This window comes from Nycticebus coucang, chromosome 14, assembly GCF_027406575.1.
Source record: "Nycticebus coucang isolate mNycCou1 chromosome 14, mNycCou1.pri, whole genome shotgun sequence".
Classification (NCBI taxonomy): domain Eukaryota; kingdom Metazoa; phylum Chordata; class Mammalia; order Primates; family Lorisidae; genus Nycticebus; species Nycticebus coucang.
This window is the reverse complement of record NC_069793.1, coordinates 55245746-55253762: the sequence shown is the minus strand read 5'-3', so window position 1 is coordinate 55253762 and position 8017 is coordinate 55245746. Positions and strand designations below refer to the sequence as shown.

At 47.8% G+C, this 8017-nt stretch overlaps 2 pseudogenes across 1 annotated transcript; both read left to right on the top strand.

Annotated features, from left to right (window-relative positions):
- Positions 1-292: 292 nt before the first annotated feature.
- On the top strand, positions 293-2225 carry LOC128565099 (activating signal cointegrator 1 complex subunit 2-like; annotated as a pseudogene).
- A 3312-nt stretch (positions 2226-5537) lies between these two features.
- Positions 5538-6945, top strand: LOC128565100 (tubulin beta-4B chain-like; annotated as a pseudogene). The gene has a single exon (XR_008374207.1). The product of XR_008374207.1 is annotated as a tubulin beta-4B chain-like (transcript).
- The last annotated feature ends 1072 nt before the right edge of the window (positions 6946-8017 follow it).

The following is an 8017-nucleotide window of genomic DNA, read 5'->3' as shown; positions in this document are numbered from 1 at the left end:
GTTGGAGGTTGCTGTGAGCTGTGTGATGCCACGGCACTCTACCAAGGGCCATAAAGTGAGATTCTGTCTCTACAAAAAAAAAAAAAAAATAGCCAGGCATTGTGGCAGGTGCCTGTAGTCCCAGCTACTTGGGAGTGGGAGGCAGGAAAATCGCTTGAGCTCAGAAGTTGGAGGTTGCTGTGAACTGTGACATCATGGCGCTCTACCTCTGGTGCCAGGTTATCTTTAATGAGACCCTACAGAAGTGCCTAGATTCCTACCCAGCAAGTTTGACGAGTGGGTGACCCTAGCCCCTGAGGTTGTCGACATGCAGAAGCACATTCATCTAAGTGTTTTTCTTATCTTCCTCTGCATGTCTACTCACAAGGAATCCAAAGATCACTTCTTTCCCCGCTCTGCATTTGGAGAAATTCTCTACAATAATTTCCTCTTTGACATCCCAAAGATCCTGGACCTCTGAGTGCTCTTTGGAAAAGGGAACTCACCACTGCTCCAGAAGATGATAGGAAACATCTTTACCCAGCAGCCAAGTTACTATAATGACCTGGATCAAACCACGCCCACCATCCTCCAGGTCTTCAGCAATATCCTCCAGCACTGTGGTTTGCAAGGTGACGGGGCCAGCACCACATCTCAGAAGCTCGAGGAGAGGGGCCGGTTGACTCCCAGTGACATGCCTCTCCTGGAGATAAAGGACATTGTTCTCTACCTTTGTGATACCTCCACTACACTTTGGGCCTTTCTTGATATCTTCCCTTTGGCCTGCCAAACCTTCCAGAAGCATGACTTTTTTTACAGGCTGGCTTTTACGAAGTGGCAATTCCAGAAATGGAGTCTGCAATTAAGAAGGGAGGCTTGAAGATAGCAAGCTGCTGGGTGACCTATGGCAAAGGCTCTCCCATTCCAGGAAGAAGCTAACGGAGATTTTTCACATAATCTTGCACCAGATCTGCCTCCTTCCCATTCTAAAAAGCAGCTGTGACAGTGTTCAGGGCTTCATTGAAGTGTTTCTTCAGATCTTCAGCTTCTTGCTGCAGGAGAAGAGGTTCCTTCGGGACTGTGACACACTCTTCCTGTAGCCAAAGACATCAGCTTGCTACAGCAGGCTTCATCGGTCTTGGACGAGACGTTGACTGCCTACATCCTCCAAGCAGTTGAGAGCACGTGGGAAGGAGTGGACAGACAGAAAGCTACGGATACTAAAGACCCATCAGTGGCTGAGGAGCGTAATGGGAAACCTAACGGCGTCATGGTAACAGCAGAGCCAGTCAGTCAAATATCATCACAGCTGGAGAACTTGGAGGACAAAGAGTGCATGGGAGCAGCAGCTGCTGTGGGCCCTGCTGTGCGTGGTGTGGAGCTGGACTCACTCACCTTCCAAGTAAAAGACCTGCTGCCAGACCTCGGTGAGGGCTTCATCCTGGCCTGCCTGGAGCACTACTGCTATGACCTGGAGCAGGTGATCAACAACATCCTGGAGGAGCGGCTGGCCCCACACCTCAGCCAGCTGGACCGAGGCCTAGACAGACAGGTGAAACCAGACCCGACGCCCCTGCTGACATCTCATCACAACATCTTCCAGAATGACGAGTTTGATGTGTTCAGCAGGGACTCAGTGGACCTGAGCCAGGTGCACAAAGGCAGGAGGAAGGAAGAGAACACACAGAGCCTGGTGAACGACAAGTGGGCTGTGGTGGCACAGTGGCAGCGTTATGAACAGTACAGTGTGGTGGTGGAGGAGGTGCCACTGCAGCCAGGTCAGAGCATCCCCTACCATGGTGACAACTGTGAAAATGAGTACAATGACACCTACGACCGCAACCAGATCGGCGCCAATGATGCGGATTCAGATGACGAGCTCATCAGTCGCAGGCCCTTCACCATCCCTCAGGTGCTGAGAACCAAAGTGCCAGGAGAAGGACAGGAGGAGGAAGAGGATGACCACGACAAAAGCTGAACATGAGGCCTCCAAGCCTGACCATTTTGTACAGGACCCTGCAGTGCTGAGGGAGATAACAGAAGCCAGACACGTGGCCTTTCTCACCAGGAAAGGGTACCAGCATGACAGCTCAACAACAGTGGTTGGCAGCCCCCGGGGTCACAGGCAGAGTCGTGAGACAACACAGGAACGCAGGAGGAAGGAAGCCAGCAAGGCAACAAGGGCCAACCACAACCGGAGAACCATGGCCCACCGCAAGAGAAGCAAAGGCATGATCCCATCCTGAGGCCACTGCCCCAGGGCCATCAGGGAGGCAGTGACACTGCTGTCTCACAGCCTGGGGCCTCCTCACTAGTTGGCCCCCTGCCAGAGCCCCAAGTTCAACTCAACCCCTCAACAGCCTCAGCTTTGCAGCCCCTGAGAAGGCCGCTTCATTGACTACCAGCCAGCCACGAGTGCCTTCCTGCAGAACACTCAGTGCCTTATTCCACAGTGGAGAAATCCGTGGGGCCAGCAAGTAGGCACCTCCACCCAGCTGCGCTGGTGAGGAGGGGACAGGGACAGAGCCCCAAGGCAAGCCCCCCAACCTCAAGTAAGACACCACTTCGCTTTTTCTCTAGACAGCAGGAGACTTGTATATTCAAAAACAAAAAAGGCCTGCAAATAAAGTTTTTGCCCTTAAAAAAAAAAAACTCCATAATGTTGAAGTTTACAATTCTGACTATGTCTGTCAAAAGAGAACATGAACATGTTTACTTTCACATATGTTCTGTTTAATCATCAGATTTGATTTAAGACTTCTTTGGCCATATATATTTCAACGTATAGCACAATACTCTAAGGCTTCTTTCAGTTTTCATTTTGGAATTCTGGAAAAGAGAACAAATATCATAAATAATGAGATTTAATTAAAATTGCCAGTTCAGGGCGGTGCCTGTGGCTCAAAGGAGTAGGGCGCTGGCCCCATATACTGGAGGTGGCAGGTTCACGCCCAGCCCCAGCCAAAAACTGCAAAAACAAACAAACAAAAAAAAATTGCCAGTTCATTAGCTACTCAGGAGGTTGAGGCAAGAGAATCACCTAAGCCCAAGAGCTGGAGGTTGCTGTGAGCTGTGACATCACAGCACTTTACCGAGGGTGACAAAATCAGACTCTGTCTCTAAAAAAAAAAAAAAATTGCCAGTTCATTTATGGGTTCTGGTAAATGAGTTCTGCTTTTTTATTTTTATTTTTTTGACATTGTCTTCCTTTGTTGCCCAAGCTAGAATGCCATGGCCTCAGCCTAGCTCACAGCAACCTCAAACTCCTGGGCTCAAGCAATCCTCCTGCCTCAGCCTCCCAAGTAGCTAGGACTACAGGCACCTGCCACAATGTCTGGCTATTTTTAGAGATGGGGTCTCACTCTAGCTCAGGCTGGTCTCAAACTCATGAGCTCAGGCCATCTGCCCACTTCGGCCTCCCAAAGTGCTGGGATTACAGACATGAACCACCGCACCCGGCCCAAAATCAAATTTTTCTAAAGTAAAATGGCATAACTGAGCAGCAGCATTATGATGGACTTGGATCATTCCAAAGTTTCTTTGTCTTTCAAGCACATCACTTTACTTTTGGCAACAGATTCAGACTACTAGTCAATCATATTATTTTTCATGTCCCCATCCTGGCAGAAGACCCAAGCTTGAACAATTTGAGTCTCTCTAGGTTGTTTTTTTTTTTTTGTAGAGACAGAGTCTCACTTTATGGCCCTCGGTAGAGTGCCGTGGCATCACACAGCTCACAGCAACCTCCAACTCCTGGGCTTAAGCGATTCTCTTGCTTCAGCCTCCCAAATAGCTGGGACTACAGGCGCTCGCCACAACGCCTGGCTATTTTTTGGTTGCAGTTTGGCCGGGGCCGGGTTTGAACCTGCCACCCTTGGTATATGGGGCCGGTGCCTTACCGACTGAGCCACAGGCCCCGCCCTCTCTAGGTTTTTTTGTTTTTGTTTTGTTTTGTTTTGTTTTTTGAGATAGGGCCTCGCTCTGTTGCCTGGGCTAAAGTGCAGTGGTATCATCATAGTTCACTGCAACCCCCAACTCCTAGGCTCAAGTGATCATCCTACCTCAGGTTCCCAAGTAGTTAGTACAGGTTAGCCACCACTTCTGGCTAATGTTTCTATTTTTTTTTTTTTTTTTCCATAAAAAAGGAGGTGATCTCACTCTTGCTCAGGCTAGTCTCCAACTCCTGGCCTGAAGCAATCCTCTCACCTCGGCCCTCCACAGTGCTAGGATTACTAGATGTATCCATCTAGCCCAATTAGTCTTTTCAAGTTTTCTGGCTGAACAAGTGTAAATGAACCTGTTTACTATATATGATTTCAGCTATTGGCATGGCAACCAAACCAACTAGCTACTATGTTTCTGACTGGAAAAAGCCATTTTATAGGAGAAGAAAATGAAGTCAAAACACGAAGAGAACTAAGATAGTATAAGAATGGAGAAAGCAAGTTCTGAGAACTTTCTACCTTTGGAGCCGGTATCCTTGAAGCCATCTCCACCTTTGTTAGGCTTGCAGTGGTTCTCAACCTTCCTAATGCCCTGATTTATTTCCATTGTTACAAAGGGTTGCAACCCACAGGTTGAGAACTGCTGCTTTAGGGAGTGAAACAATGATCTTCCCCTTTCCACCTGAGGTTGTTTGAATTGAGTTTCAGTTCTAACTGGAAGTGTTCAGAATTTCTGAAGGTAAAAGTTGTTAAACTCTAGATAGGCTCCACGGAAACCTTTCTTTCTAAGGAAACTTTTCAAGAATTGTCCAGGAAGGACAATTCTTTCCTTTGAAGAGCCTCAGGGCTAGATTTTTCTTTCTATGCTTTCAAAAGCAAATGACCCAAAAGAAATCAATTACCTTATCGCCTCCCTGGTGACAAAGAAAGGTATTATTATCCCAATCTGATCCGCATACATGGGCATAGAAATACTGAAGTGATTTTCTGTTGTTACCCACTGTGTTAGGAGGTATGCTAGGAATGGAAAACCCTTCCAGCCTCAGAACACTTTTTTTTTTTTTTTTTTCAAAAGAAAACTAAAACATATGATCAGTTGACCCCCAGTAAATTTCTAGAGCTCATTTGTTCCACAGAAATAAACACTAGCTACCCACATAGCCAAGCACCCTAGATAGTTTCAGGCAAATGAATACCCCGCCCCCAGCAGGAAATATGATAGAGAATTAGTGCCTTTAAAGCTTGATCTTTTTCATCTAGACGTTTCTGTACCTTTTTCCTCCTCTGAAAAATCTTTTATCCTTTTTCTTCAGGGCAGTTGAGCATTGCATTATCTTTTGAGAACTGGCATGAGGTATTGCAAATCCTTTGTCTGACAAGAACAGAATTTCCCATTGTTAAAAAATATTTTACTACTGTTAGAAAAAGTATTAAAAGTATTTTAAATTAAAAAGTTAAAAAGTATTTTACTACGAATAGCACTTAACTCTGGTGGGTAAGATTATGCAGGACTTTCACTTCCTAAATTAAATATTTCTGAATTTTTGGAAATTTTTAGGAGTATGTTTGCTTCTATAATCAGAAAAATATATATAGCATTCTGCGCGCCTGCTCCTCTGCTCCTGCCTCTTCCCTGCTGCCGCCGCCATGAGGAAGATCGTGCACCTGCAGGCCGGGCAGTGCGGCAACCAGATCGGCGCCAAGTTCTGGGAGGTGATCAGCGATGAGCATGGCATCGACCCTACCGGCACTTACCATGGGGACAGCGACCTGCAGCTGGAGCGTATCAACGAGGCCACCGGTGGCAAGTACGTGTCCCGTGCCGTGCTCGTGGATCTAGAGCCTGGCACTATGGACTCAGTGCGCTCCGGCCCCTTCGGGCAGATCTTCGGGCCGGACAACTTCGTCTTCGGTCAGAGTGGTGCCGGAAACAACTGGACCAAGGGGCACTACACAGAAGGCGCAGAGCTGGTGGACTCAGTGCTGGATGTTGTGAGAAAAGAAGCTGAGAGCTGTGACTGCCTGCAGGGCTTCCAGTTGACCCATTCCCTGGGTGGGGGGACTGGATCTGGGATGGGCACCCTTCTCATCAGTAAGATCCAGGAGGAGTACCCAGACAGAATCATGAACACGTTCAGTGTGGTGCCCTCACCCAAGGTGTCGGACACGGTGGTTGAACCCTACAATGCCACCCTCTCAGTCCATCAGCTTGTAGAAGACACGGACGAGACCTATTGCCTTGATAACGAAGCCCTCTGTGACATCTGCTTCAGAACCCTAAAGTTGACTACGCCCACATATGGTGACCTGAACCACCTGGTGTCTGCCACCATGAGTGGGGTCACCACTTGCCTATGCTGACCCGCGGAAGCTGGCTGATAACATGGTCCCTTTTCCCTGCCTGCATTTCTTCATGCCTGGTTTTGCCCCACTGACCAGCCAGGGCAGCCAGCAATACCGGGCTCTGACGGTACCTGAGCTCACCCAACAGATGTTTAACGCCAAGAACATGATGGCCTCTTGCAACCCCCACCATGGCCGCTACCTAACAGTGGCTGCCGTGTTCAGGGGCTGCATGTCCATGAAGGAGGTGGATGAGCAAATGCTTAATGTCCAAAACAAGAACAGCAGCTATTTTATTGAGTGGATCCCCAACAATGTGAAAACAGCTGTCTGTGACATCCCACCCCGGGGGTTAAAAATGTCTGCCACCTTTATTGGCAACAGCACAGCCGGAGCTGTTCAAGCGCATCTCAGAGCAATTCACAGCCATGTTCCTGCGCAAGGCCTTCCTGCACTGGTACACTGGCGAGGGCATGGACGAGATGGAGTTCACTGAGGCTGAGAGCAACATGAATGACCTGGTGTCTGAGTACCAGCAGTACCAGGACGCCACAGCTGAGGAGGAGGGCGAGTTTGAGGAGGAAGCTGAGGAGGAGGTGGCATAGAGCCAGCCCCTGCTACCGGGTAAAGCGTGGAATTGGTGTGAACTCTTTATTCACTCACAACCTGTTCCCTGATAGCCGCGTCTCACTGCGTGTCCCCTTGCTGTTCTTTCTGTCTCAACATCATATGCTGTACAGACATCACCATTAAAGCATTTTCATAGCGAAGAAAAAGAAAGAAAAATATATAAACATTTATTTCTTTAAAATTATCAATACGAAAAAAATCCTTTCCCCTGTCTTTTTTTTTTTTTTGCAGTTTTTGGCCGGGGGCTCAGTTTGAACCAGCCACCTCCGGTATATGGGGCTGGTGCCCTACTCCTTTGAGCCACAGGTGCCGCCCTCCCCCCGCTCTTCTAATGAGGAAATGCTATGCTTTTCTAGAAATTGAGATGTCCTAATCTTAACTATTATAGTTACCTCTAGTCTCTGCCTCCAGTCTTGCCCTATTCAAATAATTTCTCATGCTGTTACCAGAGTGATCATTTAAAACATAGATCTGGGGTCAGGCATAGTGGCTCACACCTGTAATCCTAGCACTCTGGGAGGCTAAGGCAGGAGGATTGCCTGAACTCACTGATTCGAGACCAGCCTGAGCAAGAGCGAGACCCCTGGCTCTAAAAATAGCCAGGCATTGTGATGGGCACCTATAGTCCCAGCTACTCTGTAGGCTGAGATAAGAGAATTGCTTGCTTGAGCCCAAGAGTTTGAGGTTGCTGTGAGCTATGACGCCAGAGCACTACCGAGGGTGACAAATACGACTGTCTCAAAAAAAAAAAAAATAGACCTGAGCGTATTACATCCCTTTTGCAAATTATCTGAGGCTCTTCATCCCCTGCAAGCTTCAAGGATTTCACGAATCAATTCCTACCTACCTGCTTCTCTAGCTCCATTGCCCTTAAAGCTTCACTTTGCTCTTTAAGCTTACACAATTGTAGACTACGTTTTAAGGGATGGTCTCTCTCTCTAGATTAAGATGTATAAAGACTTTTCCAGAAAGTTTGGGGCTGGATTCAGGTGCGTTCCTCTTGGGTAGCACTGAGGTCACAGGAATTGGGACACAAGAGTTGGTGTTAAGGTCAGTGGAGTACTGTCACCCTACCAATTGTCTGAGCACTTCCTGATTCCTGTCTTAACAATAGCAGAATT